The sequence below is a fragment of the Lutra lutra genome, chromosome 14 (assembly GCF_902655055.1).
Source record: "Lutra lutra chromosome 14, mLutLut1.2, whole genome shotgun sequence".
Classification (NCBI taxonomy): Eukaryota; Metazoa; Chordata; class Mammalia; order Carnivora; family Mustelidae; genus Lutra; species Lutra lutra.
Window position 1 is genome coordinate 46,984,831 of NC_062291.1, and position 22,626 is coordinate 47,007,456.

The 22,626-nt window shown below is 42.4% G+C and overlaps 2 long non-coding RNA genes across 2 annotated transcripts; both read right to left on the reverse strand.

The window, feature by feature from the left end:
- Positions 1 to 105: 105 nt before the first annotated feature.
- On the reverse strand, positions 106 to 22,501 carry LOC125084253 (uncharacterized). The gene is made up of 6 exons (XR_007122565.1): positions 22,201 to 22,501; positions 3,554 to 3,625; positions 998 to 1,079; positions 862 to 895; positions 266 to 340; positions 106 to 173 (listed from the first exon to the last, which is right to left on the reverse strand). It is a non-coding gene; the product is annotated as an uncharacterized LOC125084253 (long non-coding RNA).
- LOC125084767 (uncharacterized) lies at positions 5,022 to 15,976 on the reverse strand. The gene is made up of 3 exons (XR_007122695.1): positions 15,890 to 15,976; positions 15,510 to 15,750; positions 5,022 to 5,049 (listed from the first exon to the last, which is right to left on the reverse strand). It is a non-coding gene; the product is annotated as an uncharacterized LOC125084767 (long non-coding RNA).
- Positions 22,502 to 22,626: the final 125 nt, after the last annotated feature.

A 22,626-nucleotide genomic window follows, 5' to 3' on the forward strand; every position in this document is an offset into this window, starting at 1 on the left:
ATCTCGAGCCTTCTCAGCCTAAGAGAAAGAACTTTTGAGTACAAAGTACCAAATATGTGGAACAAAATGCTGGTAACAATTGGTTGGACTCACTTCAGACTTAGTCTCCTCAAATGCCTTTTGTGTCAGTGGTCCTGTGTTCAGAGCAATAATCAGACTTGTAGCACTGTTGCCTGCAGGGGAAATAGGGAGTGACCCCATTGGTAGGGGCACAGAAAATGACTCTCTTTGCAGGCTGCTGGAGCCACAACACTGCTCCCCATACCTCCTTCTCCAAGGGATAAGTGCCCAGACCTCAGCACCTGCCATCACGAGCATCTGGAGGACTAGAAGGCCAGATCTGGAAGGAAAAGGAGCCTTAGCCTCAGCCAGGATGTTAGATGAAGATGGTCTGGGCAGAGCACAGCCTTTTCCAGTGTTGGAAACACAGTCACAGGATGATATCAGCCAAAGGGAAGGAAAGGAAGGGAAAAGAGCCAGGACCAGAAATGTAATGGAGACAAAGTGTGGGCAGCAAGGGGGGAATCCATCACTTTTTTCGGGAAATGGAATCTTGTCTGCTCTACGTCCCCTGGCTTTTCCATTTTCTTGTTCAGGCATCCCAAGTGTAGTTCAAGCACCTCTCAGTTACCAAGAACTTAGAAGGTACACATATGGCCCCATGTTACTCTGAGACACATCACTAGGGATGTTTTTTATTTTCAATGCACAGAGGAGGGAGCCATGGTCCAGAGAGGACAGCACCTTGCTCCAAGAGTCAGTGATAGTAAGGGGCTGACCAGGGTCTGCACCAGACCTCCCTGAGGCCCAGGCCTGCTCTGCCCCTACACCTGCCCATAGTGAAGTCATCAGGAAACTTACCTTTAGCATTTTCTTGTTCAATCTGCTCATTTGCCTGCAAGGAAATGAAAGAATATTGGGGGAGGGCAGTGGGAGGACCCAGGAATACTCTAAGAACTCCATAAAGCAGAGGTCCTCAGAGCTCTAGATTCGGTACCTTTTTAAATCCTTCCTGCATATTTGTGGCTCCGGTAGGCACTATATTCTGGAGTTTAGTGAGACCATCACTTATTTCATTTCTAAAAAAAAAAAAAAAAAAATCAGAAAAGTGGTTGAAGTGTAATTTGGTCTTGATATTAAAGGCAGCCCCAAGCCGTTCTGGAGCCACTGTGCCGTGTGTACATGTCTGGCTGGGACAGGACACAAGTCAAGTAGCCTGGTCATGACCTTCAGCCCCCTGTCCTTGATATCGACAGGCCATGCTCAGGCCTCTGCTGTCTCCCATTGGGTGAGCATAGGGTGGGAGATGCTGCTTTGCTAGTCCCATGGGTATGGCCTGGCTTTCTCTGCACTCGTCACAGTTTCAGGCACACAGACCTGGGGGACCCCCAAGGCCTTGCCTTGACCATCCACGGCGAATGTGGGGCACACCCATGGAGGTGTCACTGTGAATCCCACTCACGATGTGATGGGCAGGGATGCTAGAAGTCACCAGGTCCCTCAGGAAGGCACACTATCCTCCCAACATTTAAGGCTGAGTTTGGAAAAGTTATCCTGCTGATTGATGCTCCTGCCCTGTCCCATCCTCCCCTGCCACAGACCCCTGGGGTTGACCCAGTACCCCCAAGCTTCTTTCCCTTCTGGATGGTGCTAAAGGAAGTAGCAAGCTGCTTTGTGAGTACACTGGGGCTCCTGAGCTCATGTGCTCCTGAAGAAAAAGGCCAAAGCCTGGGGAAGTGGCCCTGAGGAGTGATCCCCTGGCAGCCATGGGTCTGTGGCCAGACAACTGCTGTGAAGGCAGATCTCATAGGTGGGATGGGGACACAGGAGGGGCTGGGTGTTTAGGTTCAGGCCAATCCCATGTGACAATCTGGGCTGGCACAGTCAGTCTAGGAGAGTATGGACCCTGAGAAGGCTTCTCACTGTGGGAAGTGCAGATGTTGCTGTGGGGGAGACTTAAAAGCCCCAGGTCCAGCCCTGCCCAGCTCACCCAGTCCAGGAGGTGAGGCCTGGGACCTGTGGCCAGTGGAGCCACACCAGGCACTAGCCAGCCCAGCAGAATCATTCTCCTTCTTCTTGCCACATTTTGGAAAATTTTTGGTTTTTTTGACTGAACCCTCAAATATGGGGTAACTCTTATCCCTTCTTAATCTCTGGCCTAGGAGCCCCCTGGCCAGGCATACACTTGCTTGCCCCAATGTCCCCAAGGAAGTGCTGCCTCTCCAGCCCTACTCCTAGCTCTGAACTTGGAAAGAATACAGGCTCTTATCACCCTCAGACAGACTCCTCTTAAAATATTACTCCCTTGCCAAAACATAATTACTCATCATTTCCACTGCCCTGGGCACACTGCTACTCCTGTACCTTCATTTGGGGAAGATGTCACTATGTTCTCTGTCCAGAGAGGACCAGGAGGTCTTCCCTAAGCCCCCACACAGCTTCTCACATCTGGGCCCCAAGACACTCACCTTGGAGAAGGCAGAAGAAGTCTTCCCCTCCCCAAAGGACGGCTCTTCCACCAGAGCCCCCTGCCCAGCAGTCTTGCATCTCTCTGCCACCTGCCAGCATCACCCCTGATGGACTTGCTTTCTTCCACCTCATATGCACTTAGGTCTATCTGTTCTAACACATATATGCACATATAACCACACATATGCACAAGCCCATGCCTCCACTAATGCTTGGAGCAGCCAGTCCACTCCCTGCTTCTCCTGGAGTCAGACATCAGAGTGCTGTTTCCATGCACTGACATCAGTACTCTGCTGCTCTTGGTTTGTCTCCATGGTATTGAATGGTGGCTCTATGTTCCAAATCCTGGGTCCATCCAGTCCTAAGGGTGCTCAACCTCTTTTATGTATCCCCCCTCTCTAAATTGCGTTTCAGCCATTTGTGTTCATGAGAATCTTAACTGCCATAATTTTCCACTTTCAGACTTCTGGGTAAACTGCTGGGCCCACCATGGTCCACCTAGGATGTGGCACATAATGCCTTTCTCAAGTGCCCTATCCCAGCCTTGTGCTCAGAACCCTACTCATGTGCTCTCTTGTCTCAGAGCAACCAAGGGAGCAAAACCCCTCCACTGAAAACATCAGTACTTCGATGCTGCCCATCCCCTCCTTCCTGTGTCTGATCTGTTTCCCATCCACCCCTCCTCCCACACTGGACCAGGGCAGAGAGTGATACACAACACAGGTCACTGTTCATAAAGGACCTGCACATCTGCTCCATACAATCCTAGGAGTCCTCACATATAGTGCATTCTTCAAAAATCAAATAGCATGGAGGGAAGCATTCAGGACAGCTCTAGGTCAGGGCTTAGAGTGGTGGAGATGGTCTAGCAAAATATCATCTGCCAATGTCAGGGAAGCCAGGGCTCAGAGAAGGCTACGGAGCCAGATCTGGGAGTCAGGGTGCACAATGAGTGGACCTCAAGCCAGCACAGCCTGCACTCCATTGGCCTTTCCAATGTGGCTTCAGGGAATACTTCAGCTTCCTGGCAGTCCCTAAGACTTGGCTCTTCATGTCTGCTATGGGGGATCCAATCAGTGCTTACCTGTCTGAGGTGAGCTCCATAAGAGTGTGGCCCTGTGTGGAGTAGGTAATGAAGGACATCTGCATTTTCAAGCTAGGGAGGAAGCATGTGCTTGTGAGAAGCCATCAACACAGGCTCAAAATGATGCCAATAAAGCTAAAAAAAAACCTCCAAAACACACCCCCCCCCAAAAAAAAAGTTTCACTGCAGCCAGTGAGAGGCAGTCTATGTCAGTTTCTACAGTTCCCACTATAACTCTTCTGATTTCAGGTCCATTTCCCAAACACTGGAAGTTCCCACAAATGTAGTGAAAAACTTTGAGGCTGGTAAGATGTGTCACCTCCTCAGAATAGAATGCCAAGATGGCATCCTGCTCCCTTCATACATTCTTAAAGAATGCATTCCACATGCACATGCACATATACACACACACAAAGAGGCACATGCACAACATATCACAAGGAGATAAACACCTTCACATTCCTGCATGCAGGGCTCGCCCCTGTCCTCTCTTCTACTGTAACATTCTTTGGACCTTCATTCCCTTCCCTCCTAACTCCTTCTTCATCTCCTTCTCTTGCCAAAGAAATTATTCTTTCTTGGAAGCCATTTATATACATCCCTTCCTTCCCATCCTCTGGCTACTGTCTTCTGCTCTGTAGACCCTCAGTATCATTGAGCTAAATTGTTACAATAGGTCCCTAGCTGAGCTCTTTATTTGCTCTTGGCTCTTGTTCCAACTAATTTTATCCACTTAGTAACTGACTTCTTTTCATGAAGCACATCCTTGATCATGTGAGACCCCTACTCAAGAATCCTGTACTTTCTATAGGAAGTAGGAATTTTCAGCAGGAAATTCAAGCCCTGTGGCCTGGCATTAAGAGCCCCTATATTCTTGGCTCCAAGTTGACTGGTCCAGCCTCATCTTCAAGCCTTCTCCTGACTAAACCTATCCTACCACCAAACAGACCATTTCCTCCACAAGACATCTTCTTAATGGTTCCTGTTACTTTGGCTTTCCCCATTCTTCAAGGTCTAGTTCAAATTTCCACATCTCCTAGGTAATTATCCTTGACTTTTTCCTCAAGGAATTCTTGCTTTTACCTTTATATTGCCATGTAAGACTTTTGTCCCTTTCTCTTGGCCATTGGTATCATTTAACCAGGTGTTTAGTTACTGAGCTACTGGTCAGTGTGCTTTAACTTCCTTTCCAAGCTGGTAAGGTTCTCAGAAGCAGACTATGTCCCCTTTAATTTCACCTCTCAGGCAAGAGCCAGCAAAATCTGCTGAGAAGCAATGGACAATTTGACTTTCCCTCTTTCCTATTTCAGAACACCACTGTGAGCACTGTGCTTTTGGCCTGAGGGACTCCCATGTCCACTGAATCTAAGCAGCTGTGTATCTTCCTGGCAGAGGAAAATACCCTGCAGCATGGAGAGCCTTACTTTGGAAACTTCTTCACCACATTATCCACAAATGTGTAAATGTCCTTCCAATTGTTGTTCACGCTCTCTGACCTGAAAACAAAGACTTGAGTCAGACAGAAGAGGCATATACATTGGGTGGGAAGATTCTGCCCAATACCTCCCATAGCTCCTTTAGCAAGCTCCTCCTTATCCCACATAACTGAAGTCTGCCACGCACCCTTGGTGACCTCTTTAGGTCACCCTGGTGGTGATTTTCATCAGTGTGAATGGTGGGAAGGTTGAATAACCAGACGCACATGCTTGGGACCAAGTGAGTTCCAGGGAGGAAGGACTTTGGGTGGCAAACCAGGATGGTTGGTTTGGTTATGGTAGGTGGTTATAGTAGGTGGACAAGAAATGAAGGAGGATGCATTTGCTGGAAAACACATTCTGATTCTGACATGTTAGCTCTCTTGGTTCCCCATTTTCCTTTGGAATAGCTATTAACAGCTGTATGCTCCTCATCTACTCTTTAAAGTTTTATAGTGGGGTGCAAGGCAGGGCTTTTGGCACCGCATTCTATTATATACCTTTTTGAACCAACAGATCCAGCCTCAGAAGGTGGCCCAAGCCAGTCCTGTAATCCTCTGTTGGATTCTGGATTCTTGGGTATCAGGCTACCCTTACATACCTCCTTAGATTGGGGATCCATTTGTAAGCCTAAGTCTGACCTGCCAACCATCCCTCATGACAACACACAAATTCTACTCACACCTTCATGGTTTCCAGCACTCACAGAGCAAGAAGAGACATTCACAATAGGGGACTACACCTCAGGCCAGGAAGGATGTGCTACTCAGACAATTTTATTTTCCTCCATCCTTCAAAGCTGAGCCACTCTGGACATGAAAGGCCTATTCCAACACCACTGCAAGAGGAGAGATAGGAACAGACCTGGGACACTGATGTTCTGTTGCCATCATGTGCTGACCAGCAAGGAAAGCCACAGATCCTTCCTCTCCCTATTTTCCATTTCTTACTCATCAGTTCCCACCTTAGTTCCTGGATAGTGAAGATGCTGAATGGGGGTGGAGCCTTATGATATCCCCTTCTGTCTAGATGAGAAGTTCTTAAATGTGCTCTACCAGCCCAGGGCTCAAAGATCTTTGCAGTCCAACATACATACTCTATAGTTCTGTACTAATTCAAATTTATGATTCACAAATGTGAGGTTCACTAAGTGTCTTGGTCAAGATCCTGCTGATGACAAAGGGTGAAAGAGTTGGATGCCTAGTCTGGACTCTTTTTCTAGATCTATGACAATTCATGTCTTTCCTATGTCATATGAATTCAAGAAACCCACAAGGAGGCCCTTCCTCTTTCCTTCAGTAATGACTATGTCAATTTCCAAGTAAGATAAAACATGGAAATATTAATTACTCAACATAAGTTTATCTACATTGGGATTTTATTACAGAGGAACTAAAGCTATTTGGGTTTAATAAACATGTTGTATGCAACACTGAAAAGTTTACAGTGAGGAAGAATATACTTCCAGAAATTATGAAATGTATTCATAAATTTGCCAATCTTCAGAATGCTGGGAGAAGAGTACATAATAGCTCACCTTTCAGTTTTCACTAGTAAATAAAGTTTCCAAGGGCTAATAATTTTAATCAATATGTGCAATTAAAACTACTACAAATCATAAGACAAATGACTCTCTACTGGAGAACAGAAAGTATTTTTGTTAAGAAAAGATATGAGATATGAAAATGAACTTTTGTTAAGGGAAAAGAAAGTAAATTTGTTCTAAAGAGGATGGTTATTTTAGAATGGAAAAAAAAGAGGAATATAAGATAAAAACCAAATGGAAGTAGAAAGCAGAAAGCAAGAGAAAATCTTATCTAGTAAAACTGATGAAAAATGATGAATTTATTGTTGGGTTTTAAAAATAAGCTTTAATGTCAATGGTATACCTATGCAAAATTAAAATGTAATTCTCTTTCTTTTGTTGAACAGAAAGTTTTCTTAAACTATTGGTGTGCTCTTAATAAGAGATTAAGAAAGGTTGTTATTTACCCTGTAATCTATTTTGACAGCAAATATATTTCATTTTACCAGAATAATTTCTTGTGCTTCATGTTATCATTATCAGGTCTTTGATTACTTGGGGTACTGAGCCTTCTATATTAAAAGAGCTAAACTTTTTTTTTTAACAACTATGTAACTTTTTTAGTTTGCCTTAGAAATCTTTGTCACTTCTGTTGAATAGCTAACCCAGATCACCTTTTGATATTTTTTATAAACTTCCCATAGAAATTCTAAATGAAGTCCTTTTCATCTTGAATTAACTTTGATATATATAAGAAGGTCCCTGGAACATCTCAAAAGATTTTTTTCCCCTCTCTTTATAAAAGATACATGTTAGACTAATTAGGTTAATTTAACATGTCAAATTACATGGGAAGCATTATCAAATAATAAGTGATGCTAAACCTTCTTTAGGTTATATTAGTATGGATATATGTTACTGATATGTGTTCCAGAAATTGTATGAAATTTCTAGAAATCTGATATGTGTTGGTATAATGTTATCAGTCATAATTCTAATTATTATCTTAAAATGTCTGTCAGAAAAAATAAAATTTTCTTGTCAATTTCATTGTAACAGACTCTCATGAAATCTTTCCAATTGGCTACTTTTAAGTCTTTTGACATTTACAGTTACTGTTTTACTCTAATGCTTTTGCAAAAGTGCTTCCTCTTCAAAGAGATTCATGAAAGGGGCTGACAAATATAGAGGTTTTTTTTAAAGATTTTATTTATTTATTTGACAGACAGAGATCACAAGTAGGCAGAGAAGCAGGCAGAGACAGAGGGGGAAGCAGGCTCCCTGCTGAGCAGAGAGCCCGATGCAGGGCTCAATCCCAGGACCCTGGGATCATGACCCGAGCTGAAGGCAGAGGCTTAACCCACTGAGCCACCCAGACGCCCACGAATACAGGTTTTTGATAACTTTAAGAACATACCTTCAGCTGGTTATACTACAAGAATTTTTTAACTCTAATGGAGAGAATGATAGATTCATAAAACTATTAACAATAATTAAGTACACAGGACTGAAAGAACTGATAAGGATGATTATAATTTTGTAAGACTTTGAAAAATTGCTCTTTTGTCTACATTTTGTTTTCCAGAGTTAAGAAGCACCATTTCTCTTCTCTTTTAACCTATCTATAACATAGCAATTTGCTAAAGCAAACTTTTTACAACAAAAATGGAATACTGTTGGCCTTTGTACAACATGGGTGTTAGGAGTGCCAACCCCCTGCGGAGTTGAAAATTCACATATAAATTTACCTCCCCTCAAAATTCAACTGTATTTTAAATCACACTGTGATTTAAAAGTAAGGTAGAAGTTGCCAAATGACTAGAAGTGAAGGGAAGGTGGAGGAAAGATGTAGGGAAGGCTGGAACAGCAAGCAGCAGGGTTCTGATCTGTTCCTGGCCCTCTTACGTGAAGCTTAGATCATGGAGGTCCCTAACTGAGAGGCATAAAGAAACCAGTTCTGTGGAGGCATTCTTGCCAAAGTGGTGGGTCCAGTCACTGGCCAGAGTCGGCGAAGGACTACAGAATAAGGACCACTGGGATGGGGGTCTAACAGAACACCAGGTGCAGGATAGCAGGCAGTAGCTAGCAAGAGGGTGCTGTTCACGGTGCTGAAAATTCTCTGGGCTGGGTAACTAATACCACCAGGGAACTGGAGGCTTAAGGCTTGTCATAATTTCCTGCAAGTAGGAACTGCATTACAACCACATAAGAGGGGTCAGGTGGAGCAAGTGACCTAGAGAGATGATTAAAAGTGCTCTGTCTTCCCCCAGACTTTGCTTGGAAGAAAGGTTCCCGGGGCACCTGGGTGGCTCAGTGGGTTAAGCCTCTGCCTTTGGCTCAGGTCATGATCTCAGGGTCCTGGGATCGAGCCCCGCATCGGGCTCTCTGCTCAGCAGGGAGCCTGCTTTTCCCTCTCTCTCTCCACCTACTGCTCTGCCTACTTGTGACTTCTTTCTCTGTCAAATAAATTAAAAAAAAAAAAAAAAAGGAAGAAGGGTTCCCATATTCCTGGGTAGAGAGCAAGGAGTGGTATAAGTACTGCCCGCTAACTGATTGCACCACTAGAACTCTGTGAGCTCCTAAAGGAGGGCATGTGATGTGATGAGCACTGGGTGTTATATGTAACTAATGAATCATAGAACACTATGTCAAAAACTAATGATGTGCTATCTGTTGGCTAACTGAATTTAAACTAAAAAAAAAAAAAAAAAAAAAAAAAAAACCAAAACCAAAAACAAGGAAGAAAGGGAGGGGAGGGAGGGAGGAAGGAATGGGCATCATTTAAGGATCCAGCTTTGCTAACTTTGGATGCAGATGAGGAGAAATGTAATGTCTCTTTCTACTGATGTCCAGTATTTATATTTAAAAAAATCTATGTATAAATGGACCTATACAATTCAAACCCCTGTTGTTCAAAGGTCAACTGTAGTTGTCTTTTTCTATCTGACCCCTCTATTATCCAGAAATTCTTGAGTAATCTTATTTTACATGACAATATAGGTATTTGCATCAGTTCAATGAAAATTTGTTCTTGTTACAGGACAAAATTGGGCAACTGCTTAGTCTGGTTTCTTAGCCTAAAAAAGCTTTTAAAAATGTAATCTAAGTTATGACAAGGTTTAAGAAAACAACATGGACTTTATAAAGACAATAAATCCCCTTCGCTATCACCAAAGCTTTAACTGGAATATTGTATTTGAGATTATATGCTAAATCACTATTCTTGCCCTACTTACGAAAATAACCATGCCCAGTTTAATAGGATTAGACATGTTTTGCAAACAGATTAGTCTTACTATGATAGTTTCTGGTAGAAATTGGAGTAATTGTAGAGATAAAAAGTATTTTCAGTAGAAACTATAACACACCCTGATGGGTATCAGATTTTAGACCTGTTCACTGACTTTGAACAGGTCTAAACTTTGAATGTTGTTATCTACTTGTAAAATGAAATGGATTCTAAATTATTGTTTTTCTCCAATATCTGTCTCCAACTCTCCAAACTAATGGTTTCAATTTTCTTCCACCTTTATATTAGGAATTACCAAGAACAAAAACTGCCCTTTTCCCAAAGCCCTGCAAACTGAGCTGGGTAACTTGATATGAAACTTCATAGAAATCAACACAATGACTCATGCACAGACAATTTTTGTGTCTCTTGCTGTGTGGGCCATTCAGAACATTTACTTGAGGACCCAGTAACATCACCAGAGACAATCATTTACAGAAGATGCTTTGAACCAACATCTAGGAGCCCAATGTCTAGAAGTCTTCTCATCTGGCTGCTCTCTGAATTCAGAACCTTATGCAGAGTCTGCTTCAATCATTGACTGTTTTCACTGAAATGCCTCGAATTAAATACCTGATTGCTGACATGGTATAAGTCAAACTTTGGAAGTGCACCTACAATACCATCTCCTGAAATGAGACATCACTGTTTAACTGAACTGACCTATTCTCAAGACTAAGGGATGGGTTCAATGGTAGGAAACAAACTACCAACTCAACTTCTAGACTGAAAATTCTTGAGGAAATTTCAAAGTGTGCCTGTTTTAAGGATTATTTCAAGCTGTTAAGGTTGTTTTAGATACAAGACTCAGGGTAACAATGAGGAGTCTCTGACATAGCAATTACTTCCTGCTGTAATTATTTCAACACTAATATTATACACATTAAAATATGAGAAATTAATAAACAAGCCACTTAACTAAACAGGTGGATGTCTCTTCTGGTATATTCTTTGATTTATTTGATACCAACTGGTTTTGTTCATGTATGCACTGGCTAAGGAACATTCTTCAGTTTCTTACTAGTGTCCTCCTGATAGTCAGCGTGGTAGTCTCCCTGGTGTGCTATATTCTTTCAAGGGTCTTTAATATATGTCTGCAACCATCATCAGTACATCAGATTGTCTCAGTGCACTTGGGAGAAACAAAAACGATGAACAGATAAATAGCAAAAACAATTCTTCCAATGTATCTGACATCATTACCTCAAGCTTCATGACAAGACAAGAACAATTTAACCCTAATGGTAACTAAGAGTGGCACTAATATCAATTTTTTAAATTTAAATTCAATTAGCCGAGGTAAGCTCATCGTTTGTCTTTGACATAATGTTCAATGATTCATTAGTTGAATATAACACCCAGTGCTCATCATACTGAATTGTTGATCAGTCTCTCCTGTATGAGAGGATGACCAAAAGGGGGGAATTATTAAAGTGTTAACACAAAGAGCCATTGTACTGAGGTGGCTCTAATGCCTTGAAAGCATACATATGCACACCAAACACAAGTAGCGAAATTGGCTTTCCCAAATAAGGCAACTGCTTAAACTATAATTATTCGAATAATTTCTTTGATTTTCTTCCACATCTTCTCTATACAAAACTCCTATCAGTGGAGTGTCCCTAACAACTGGGCTTTTGAGCTTCCTGATTCAAATCTATGCACACTCAAATCCTTAAAAATGATAAAGTGCCTCAGTTTACCTTTTAACACCAGGGAAGGTGGCTGTGAGCTCCTCTCCCATCCCCAATGCACCCACAGTGACAATGTCTAGAATTCCAATGTCCTTAGAATGAATGGATCTTGAAACTCTGCTTCTCCCCTCTATATCAGCTTCTCTTTCCACATCCATACCACACAGGCAGGAGCTGCCTTGGGGGTCAGTCCATCCATTCTCCTTTCATGGGACACATCTGCCCTGCGATCTTATCCGTTTTTCCCTAGCCTTTCAGGCCTCCTGGGAACTCCCAAGACCTTCCCCTTTTCACTACAGCTGTTGCTTCCATCCTTCACTCTTTCTTACCCATGCTCCCCAAGGAAGCCAAATGGCTCTAACAAAAACATAGATCTGATCCATCTCTCATCTGATAAGAGCCCTCCATCTATGGACTCCCAGTTACCCTTAAGGTGAAGTATACAACTCCTACAGGTCTGAACTTAAGGTGAAGTACACACCTCCTCCTTCACCTTAAGGTTAAGTACCACTCCCACCCCTATCAGCCTGTCTTCTTCCTTCCCCCTCTTTCTCCTTACACTTGGATCCTCTGGGATCCCCTGAGAGCCTCAATGCTCAGGTCTTTGCAAAGGCCACTCTCTCTGCCTGGAGCTCCCTGGCTTTCACATACCAATAAGGCAGGCACACTGGAACAGTCACTCATTTTCACCCTATTCAGTCTAATGAATGACCAAATGAATAAGGAATCCAATGAATAAACTGGAAGCAAACCTTCAAGACCTTCCTACAGGTGACAGATTCCTTTTTTTTTTAATTTAATTAATAGCCTTTATATAAAAAAATAAAATTACATGAAAAATAATGAAAAACTTGGTAAATAAAATGAGTACTGGGTGTTCTGCGTAAGTCATGAATCATTAAATTCTACTCCAGAAACTAATATAACTGTATGTTAACTAGAATTAAAAAAAAAAAACTTGGTAAATATATTATCAGTTAAATGAGCTAGCTTTGGTGGCTCCTGTTTGTTTGCTTATAATAATGCCTGTTGATATATTTTTTTTTCATTTACTTACTGTTTCCTGAAGTATTCGAATTTTGGGTTTGGGGATGTTGACTTTTTCTTTTTCTTTTTTTTTTTTTAATTATTATTTTTTCCACTGAATTTTTTTTTTCATTTTTAGTTTTTTTATTTTTTCAGCATAACAGTATTCATTATTTTTGCACCACACCCAGTGCTCCATGCAATCCGTGCCCTCTACAATACCCACCACCTGGTGCCCCCAACCTCCCACCCCCTACCCCTTCAAAATTCTCAGATCGTTTTTCAGAGTCCATAGTCTCTCATGGTTCACCTCCCCTTCCAATTTCCCTCAACTCCCTTCTCCTCTCCATCTCCCCTTGTCCTCCATGCTATTTGTTATGCTCCACAAATAAGTGAAACCATATGATAATTGACTCTCTCTGCTTGACTTATTTCACTCAGCATAATCTCTTCCAGTCCCGTCCATGTTGCTACAAAACTTGGGTATTCATCCTTTCTTTTTTCTTTTTTTTTTTTACAGCTTTATAAACATATATTTTATCCCCAGGGGTACAGGTCTGCGAATCGCCAGGTTTACACACTTCACAGCACTCACCATAGCACATACCCTCCTCAATATCCATAACCCCACCCCCCTCTCCCAAAACCCTCTCCCCATCAACCCTCAGTTTGTTTTGTGAGATTAAGAGTCACTTATGGTTTGTCTCCCTCCCAATCCCATCTTGTTTCATTTACTCTTCTCAGATTCCTTTTATATTTAAGATGAGCACAGGTATTCTCAGAAATTTACCCAGCCTTGAAGTCTTTGAAATGGGGTTTGGAATCAGACATTTCAGAGTGTCAATTCTGGTTCCATGTCTTTCTGAGGGATTTGAATCAGGCAATGCCAAACCTAAGGGCCTAATTCCCTGCCCTGAGAAGCCTCCCTCCCTCATCAATAAAATAGGGATAATAACATTTATCTATAGTTGTGAGGAAGATTCAGTGATGAAGCTGTTTTCCTACCTTACTCTTACCCCCAGTCTAGGGCCATACTTTGTCTCCCCCATCCAATCTGTCTAGATTCCTATGACCTCTAGTTTCAAATTAAATGTAGAATCTGGCCACTTATCATTACCACCCCTACCTTATTGGTATATACCATTATCAGGTCATCTGTGGACCTCTGCACTGGCTCCTCACTGCTCTCTTTGTGTCCACGAACTATGATCCTTTTAGAACAGGTTCCAATCACATACCTCCTCTGCTCAAAAACATGGTCCCCACCCCAAACCTCCTCATAGTCCTATCAGCCCTGCCTTTCCTGACCACCTCTTTAGAATGCTTTCTCATTCCCCCACCTCACACCTTCTTTGGGAGAGAGAAGAGACCAACCCCTATTGTTTAATGTTGTGCAGCAAACTAGCTTAAATGACATTGAGAAAATCACTTGACTCTCCAGAATCTGTTGCATTACCCCAAATAGAAAAATAGATCTTGCTCCTCCAAGCAGGATGAGGCTTAAAGTGGTCAACACATTGCCTGGCATGTGCTCAATTAATATTGTTTTATATTCTACCTGTGCCAAGAGCCCTTCATATCCATTGCAGGGTTGGACTGTGCCTATATTGGGCATAATAGCAGAAAGAGAGGTATGGACTGGGGCACTGTAACAGGATGGCACCAGAGGGTGCCCTTTGGTCTCAATGCCATTCTCTGCAAAAACTGACAGAAAGGGAAACTTCATTTCCTCACAATTCCCATCCATGCCCCAACCCCAATGCCCAAGTGAGAAACCACCATCCCTCTGGGCTATGCCAGGTACCAGTGAGGCACAATCTGCTCAGGACAACTCAGAAGTCCCTCCATGGGACAGTGTGAAGGGACTTATTCAGTGGGCATGGTAGCTTCCAGCTCTGTTGGCTTTCCTTAAATGCTGGTGGACCGGGCATACATCTCCCCAGTCAGTAGCCTCCATGGAGAATAGAAGGAATCAGAGGCAGTACAGCCTAAGATGATGCAATCAGGGCATGCAGGAAGCTACTTCATGAAACCTCTAGATGCCTCCCACCTTTCTAGGAGATCAAAAATGCAAATGCTTTCCCTACTCTACATCCCAGGACGCTTTTTTTCCCCCAGGATGGCTTTGAGAATGACAAAAGTGCAGTAAAATGGGCTCTGGAAATCAAAAAAGTGCTTTAACACTTTATTGACAGTCATGTTACTGTTACTGTGGATTTAGTAAAGTTCATTCTCAACCTACTAGAGAAGTTGAAAATGGAACCAAGGTAATGTTTGCAATCTTTTCAAGCATGAAGATCCACCTTCTTTCCTTCTTAAGGGCCACAAAGTGTCTAATGCATAGCACAGCTTCCTAGGACAAAACCTGGTCAGATCAAACTATTCTGAAAGTGCACACTTTCAGAAAAGTGGTCTCCAAGTTGTCAAAGAAAGAAGCAAAACACTTAGCAGCATGAAAGAAAAGAACTTCCCAATCAGTGATACTATGAGAATGCCCAATGGAAGCAACATGTCAATCTCTGTGGTCCTATAAAAACAGAACTCATTTGGGTAAAAAACAGAACAGACAAAAACCTAGACCTATAGATAGCTTCTAACAAGTGCTGAGGAGGAGCTTCTAGCAATCACCTGCCCCTCCGACTGCTTAAGGGCATTCACATTACAGAACTAGGCCATGCTGATGGAGGGACTGAGAGCCACCCAGAAACTCTATGGTGGCCTTTTTTCCTTTCTAAAAGGAAGAGTCTCAGGGAACAGATTCTTGGGGCTTTCCTTCTATCTCAGGAATAAGGCGCTCAAAGAGGGTTTTATGTTGGGTCTGTCAAGAATTTTACCACCTCCCCTTTCCCAGAGGCTGGGGTCTCCTTGAACCCCTTCATGCCAGCAGTGACCATGGGGTCAGAAGTGCCCTGGGGGTACCCCAGGTCAGGGTGGGAGGGCTGCTTACGTGTCCAGGATAAAGTAGAGATCAAAGGCACCCTCGCAGGTTTTCACCTTCTCTGTCTTGCTCCTGTAGTACCTGGTGCCCTGGTGGGAGTTTCTCCAGCCTGGGAGGTGGTGCAGGAAGCTCCCTGTGCTCAGCAATGGAGGTGGCAGCAGCAGGAGCAGGAACAGGGAAAGTGCAGGGCCTGGGACGCAGATGCTGCTGCTCCCTATTTTCTTAGCTATCCCTGAGGCCCCACTCTCTCCTGGAGCAGGAGTGGGATTAGTGCTGGCCATGCCCAACCACCACAGGCCTCTGCCTCATCCACTGTCTCCCCGCAACACCTGTGCCCTGAGGCCTTGTCCCCTCTAGCCCTTTCCCTAAGATGCTCTGAGAGCCTCCACCTGGTACCTGCCCTTTGGGCAGACGAGGCCAATGGCTGGCTCTGGGAAGATGGCCCCACTGCCTTAGTGGCCCTTCCCCTGCCCCACAGAGGCAGAATTCCCTGTGATGTCCCTTATGATGGACAGGAGGGTTGGCATGGTGACTTTGTGACCTGCGGCTCTGCTCAGTGTCCTGCCTGTTGACAACCCCAGGTGGGAGTCATGGGATCTTTGAATGGGGGATAAGATGAGGCTGCCATTTGTCCCTTATCCCAAACCCTCCAGATGGCCATTCAAATCCTCAAGACCCTGCCTTTTTATAACTCAAAGCAGGCAGCTGAGGTGGTTTAGATGAGGACATCCCTGTGGGTGAGAAGGTCCAGGAACCAGGAGACTAGAGTACAGTAATAGTCATTGGTGTGAACACCCATGGACATGGAAGGATCTAGAAGGTCAAGAAGGTTTGTGCAAGCATTCCAAAGTCCTTTGTAAATGAGGGACACTCCTGTTAGGTACTGCTGTGTAACAAACCACCCCAATGTAGTGACATACAAGAGAATCATTTCCTATGTGCACAGGTTCTGTGGATCAGAAATGCAGAGAAGGCTGAGAGGGGATGGCTTGCCTGTGCTTCATGGAAAAAACACAGGCATGGACAACTCTGAGTCAAAAGTGATTGCAAAAAGTCAGTATGCAACGTAAAAAGCATTTAGAAATTCATTAACTGATTTTATTTTCTTCATTTTTTGTACACACAAAACAAGAGTGATATATACTAAATATCCTTCTAAGTTTAAAATAGATCTTCCAGGGACACCTGGGTGGCTCAGTTGGTTAAGCAGCTGCCTTCGGCTTAGGTCATGATCCCAGCGTCCTGGGATCGAGTCCCACATCGGGCTCCTTGCTTGGCGGGGAGCCTGCTTCTCCCTCTGCCTCTGCCTGCCATTCTGTCTGCCTGTGCTCGCTTGCTCTCCTCTCTCTCTGACAAATAAATAAAATCTTTAAAAAAAAATAGATCTTCCAATGTTTATTATATACAAATTACAAGTGATAAAAAGGCAGTTTTGTTTTCTTTTTTGGAGTGGTATTTAAAACCATGGAACATCTTTTTTTATTAATTATTTTTATTAACATATGTATTATTTGCCCCAGGGGTTACAGGTCTGAATCATCAGGCTTACACACCTCACAGCACTCACCATATCACATATCCTCCCCAATGTCCATAACCCCACCACCCTCACCATACCCCACCCCCCAGCAACCCTCAGTTTGTTTTGTGAGATAAAGAGTCTCTTATGGTTTGTCTCCCACCTGATCCCATCTTGTTTTATTTTTCCCTTCTCTACCCTCCAAACCCCCCACTCTGCCTCTCGCATTCCTCATATCACGGAGATCATATAATTGTCTTTCTCTGATTGACTTATTTCACTCAGCATAATACTCTCAAATTCCATCCACACTGTTGTAAATGGCAAGATTTCACTTCTTTTGATGGCTGCATAGTATTCCATTGTATATATATACACCACATCTTCTTTATCCATTCATCTGTTAACGGACATCTAGGTTCTTTCCATACTTTGGCTATTTTGGACATTGCTTCTATAAACATTCGGGTGTACGTGCTCCCTCAGATCACTATGTTTGTATCTTTAGGGTAAATATCCAGTAGTGCAATTGCTGGGTCATAGGGTAGCTCTATTTTCAACTTTTTGAGGAAACTCCATGCTGTTTTCCAGAGTGGCTGCACCAGCTTCAATTCCCACCAACAGTGTAGGAGGGTTCCCCTTTCTCTACATCCTCTCCAACATCTCTCCTTTCCTGACTTGTTAATTTTAGCCATTCTGACTGGTGTGAGGTGGAATCTCATTGTGGTTTTGACTTGTATTTCCCTGATGACGAGTGATGTTGAGCATTTTTTGATGTGTCTGTTGGCCATCTGGATGTCTTCTTTGCAGAAATGTCTGTTCATGTCCTCTGCTCATTTCTTTTTTTTTTTTTAAGATTATTTATTTATTTATTTGACAGACAGAGATCACAAGTAGGCAGAGAGGCAGGCAGAGAGAGAAGGAGGAATCAGGCTCCCTGCTGAGCAGAGAGCCCGATGCGGGGCTCGATCCCAGGACCCTGGGATCAGGACCTGAGCTGAAGGCAGAGGCTTAACCCACTGAGCCACCCAGGCGCCCCCTCTGCTCATTTCTTGATTGGAGTATTTGTTCTTTGGGTGTTAAGTTTGATAAGTTCTTTACAGATTTTGGATACTAGCCCTTTATCTGATACATCTTTTGCGGATATCTTCTCCCACTCTGCATTTGTCTTTTGGTTTTGTTGACTGTTTCCTTTGCTGTGCAAAAGCTTTTGATCTTGATGAAGTCCCAATAGTTCATTTTTCCCTTGCTTCCCTTGCCTTTGGTGATATCTTAAATGGTATTCTGGAATTGATAAGATTGGTATGCATCTGTCATTAGCGTAGTAGCTTTGTTTCACATCCTTCATGGCACTTGGTATTGTCACAATTTTTCATGCTTATCTATTGATTAGACATCTCACTGTGGTCTTAATTTGCATTTCCATAATTCCTGATGGAACTGTTTTTCTGCTCAAGAGATTTTGGGTCATTCATTTTTCTTTGTTTATGAAATGCTTGTTCTTACTGTACCTTCTCTGATTCAGGTATTCATACTTTTTATACTGATTCCTTATACATTTTGGATACAAATCCTTTATCAGTTGTTGCAGGTATTTTCTTTTGGCCTGTAGCTTATTTTTCACTTTTAAGATTTTCAGGATTTTGTATTGTAATTAAGTGATTTTTTTTTAAAGATTTTATTTATTTATTTGACAGAGAGAAATCACAAGTAGACGGAGAGGCAGGCAGAGAGAGAGAGAGAGGGAAGCAGGCTTCTTGCTGAGCAGAGAGCCCGATGTGGGACTCGATCCCAGGACCCTGAGATCATGACCTGAGCCGAAGGCAGCGGCTTAACCCACTGAGCCACCCAGGCGCCCCTGTGATTTTTTTTTCTGTTAAAGTGAGGCACACTTTATCTTAAAAGTTTTAAAGATTTTACTTCACACTGAAGTTTTTAATCCAACAGTAATTAATTAGTTAAGTGTGATTTGTGCCAGGGATCTAACTTCATGTTTTCTCATATGTATGTCTCAATACCATCCTTTGCGATTTGTTGACTGTTCTATTTTCTTCTGAATGATTTGCTTGTCACCTCTGATGTGTTGCAAGTCCCATGCAGGTATGGATGTGGATCTGTGCTCTCTTATCCATTCTGTGCATCCATCTACTGGTTTATACTGATAGTGTGAATACCACACTATCTCAATTATTATAGTGTGGATGTTTGTATTATTTTTCCTTGCTGTCCCTTCCTCTCATAGAGAAGGACTGTGCTTCCCTACCACATTCAGGACAGACTTGGACTTGATTCCACCAGTGAAATGTTAACAGAAGTACATGTGCCACTTCTGGACAGACACTTTAAGAATCTAGATATGATTCAGGTGGACCCAACAGCAATTCCAATGGCAGCGCCCTCCTGGGAATCTGAGGTGGTTGTGTATATGTGGGAGAGTGAGAAATACGGGTAGAAAATATTTGTGACTTTAAGATGATCAGATTGGGGGGTTGTTATCAGAAGACAGCCTGGCCAAATATGATACACACAGGGCATCGGTTACTAATCTAGCATACAGAGGTCTACAGCAAGTCCTAGCAGGGGCAATATAAATCATCTACCTTATTTTCTTATAGCCACTTGTTCTTTCATGTAAATCTTAGAATCAGATCATCAGTACTCCACTCCCCCAAACCCTCTTAATATTTGATTACAATAACATTAAATATATAGATACCTTTGAAAGAATTTAAAATTGTCATCTAGCCTCACTTATTGGTGAACATGGCAATAGCTCTGTTTGTTTGGTCTTTTTTAATGCTTTCATATAAACTTCCCTATGAAGATCTTAAACTATTTCGCCACATGCCTTTTCTATACTGTATATATACCAATATATGTCTGCTTATGTGCATGCATACATATATACACATATATTTACATACATATACATATAGCTGCTATTATAAATGGCATTTTAAAAAATAGTTTTTAAACTGTTAATTGGTGTTGTGGACACATTTATTAATTTATTGATTATTCATCTAACTTGCTAAACTCTTGTATTCTAAAATATATCTGTAGAGCCATTTGGGTTTCTATAAAAAACAAAAAACATGGTGCTGACTAGTTCTCCAATGACATGTTGACTGAAAGATGTGATAGAGGCATTCTTGATTTTAGAAAGAATACTTCTTTTGGTGGACATTTTCTAACAAATTAGGCAGTTTCACTACTCTTCTTAGTCTGCTACAAATCATTAATGAGTTATCTAAGTTCTTTTTCTGACCGTTTGTGATGAATTTAATTTTTCCAGTAATTTATTAATATGATTAACTACATTAATGTGTATAAAACCAATTTTAATATTTTACAAATAAACCCAAGTTGGCCATGATTTCTGTAAATACTGCTAGATTGAGTTTAATATAGTTTAGAATTTTTTTTAATCTATGTACATGAGAGAGGCTGATCTGTAATTTCCCATTTTTGTGCTGTCCTAACTCGTTTGTTAGGTAATAATAGCCTCAGAAAATGTGCTTAGTGTGTTTTTACTTTTCTTTTCAAGATCTTGGAAATACTTTCAATGTGATCCTAACAATCTGCTCCATGTATATTTGGTATAATATCATCTGTGTCTGGTGCTTTCTTTGTGAGAATTTTTTAAACTACTGGTATCATTTATTTAATGTTTCCTGGACATTATATATTATTATATATTATATATATCATATATTCTTGATTTGTGTTCCCCAACCTCAATTCATATTATGAAGCTCTAATATTTAATGTGACTAATATTTAATTATATATCTAATATATAATGTCACATTACAGTCACATAGTATACTCTATACTATGAAGAGGTGATTCAGGTTAAAGGAGGTCATTAGAAATTGGCTCTCATCCTATAGGTCTGGTTTCATAAGAGGAGGAACTTTTTTTGTGGTACTTTGTTATGGCAGTCTGAGCAGACGAACACACTGGCTTATTTTGTGCTTGTATTTCTTTTATCAGTCATTTAGGTACCTTTTTTTTTTTTCTAGGAATTTGGACATTTGTTTCCATATATTGGCATAAAGTTGTTCAGAATATGTTTGAGTTTTCTATTTCAGCTCTATCTGTAGTATATCTTTTTAATTGCTAATATTACTCGTATCTTTCCTTAGCCTATGCATTCACAACAAGGAGCATATTTCCCCAAGAGGGTGAAAATATTTCTTATGGTTTTTAATTACAAAGCACAGTACATAAAGAAATATACAGTAAATTCTTGGTACTAAGATTTCATGGGGGTCTATAAGGAAAAAAAATTTAAAAAGCTCCTTGGGGAGATTATAATCATCATCATCATCATCATTGAGAAGCACTGTCTTATTTTACAATCAATTTCATTAGAATATTATCTATAGTGATAATCTTTTCAAGTAACTTTTGGCTTTGTTTTCAAGTTTATTTTTTCTCTAAAATATTCTCCCTTTCATTTTCTTTGGGTTTCATTTTAGTATTCTTTTTCAAATACTATTAGGTTAATTATCAACTCATTTATTTTTCACCATTTTTTCCCCATAACATAACCATCTTTGGCCACAAATTTTCCTCTAAGTTTCTCTTTCACTAAAGCTATATAAATACTCACATTAGGGATTTGATGTCTCATTTCCAGATTCACCAAAAGAAAATTTTGCTTTGTGGATCTTCTAATGTATGTTCTGATTCAGCTTCCCTTCCCCCCCAGATTTACCGTAAAACATTTTTTTCTTTTTTGACAATCTTATTCGTGTAATAGATGCTTCAAAACCTGGGGAAAAGCACTGAACCTGTCCCCTTCTGTCCCTGCATCCCCTGCCCTCCACGGGCATCCAGAACACTGACTGAGTGACTGAAGGAAGGAAGGAGCAGGGACTCAGGGCTGTTTTCTCTTCCAGTCCGTCAAGGATCTCCTTTCCTCAGTCTAATCTGCTCTGCACTCCCTCTGCGCTCCAACAATGGGACCCTTACGTCTAGCTGCCATTGCAACTATTCTGGTGACCTGACACACTTCTCCCATCTCTTCTCACCTGTCACTACGAGCTCATTCGAGTCCTGTCATGATGTCCCCCCTCAGAAGCCGTTCCCTTCCGCCGCCCAACGGTCCGTCCCACCTCCGTGGGTACTTAAGTTCCCCGACACCTTTGCTTTCTGTGTGGTCGCAGAACTCACCGTGGTCTGGCCCAGTGCTGCCATCTCCCCGCTGAGGAGTCCCCGAAGCAGAGGGACAGTTCCACCGAAGTTTGGGAGATTCTCGCGGCGATGCAGAGATGCAGTGGCCTCCGCGGCTCTGCGGGCAGGAGGAAGAATTGCCCGGACGCCGGGAGTGGGGGCGGGGGGAGCCCGCACTAACACCCGGGCCGCAGCCTGGGATCCCGGGCCCCACGGAGAAGTCGCGGCGTCTAGGGCGGGTGAGCAGCGGCAGGGGCGGCTCCGCCGTGGCCTAGGCGCCACCTCCCAAGGCACTCAGTGGGGTGGCCCGCATAGGGACGCTCCCCCTCAGCCCCGCTGCTGAGAGGCGTGGGCGGACGCCGAGATCCCTGGAGGCGGATCGAGGTTTGCCGTGCGGAGCGCAGGAGTCCTGCACGCTGCTCCCCT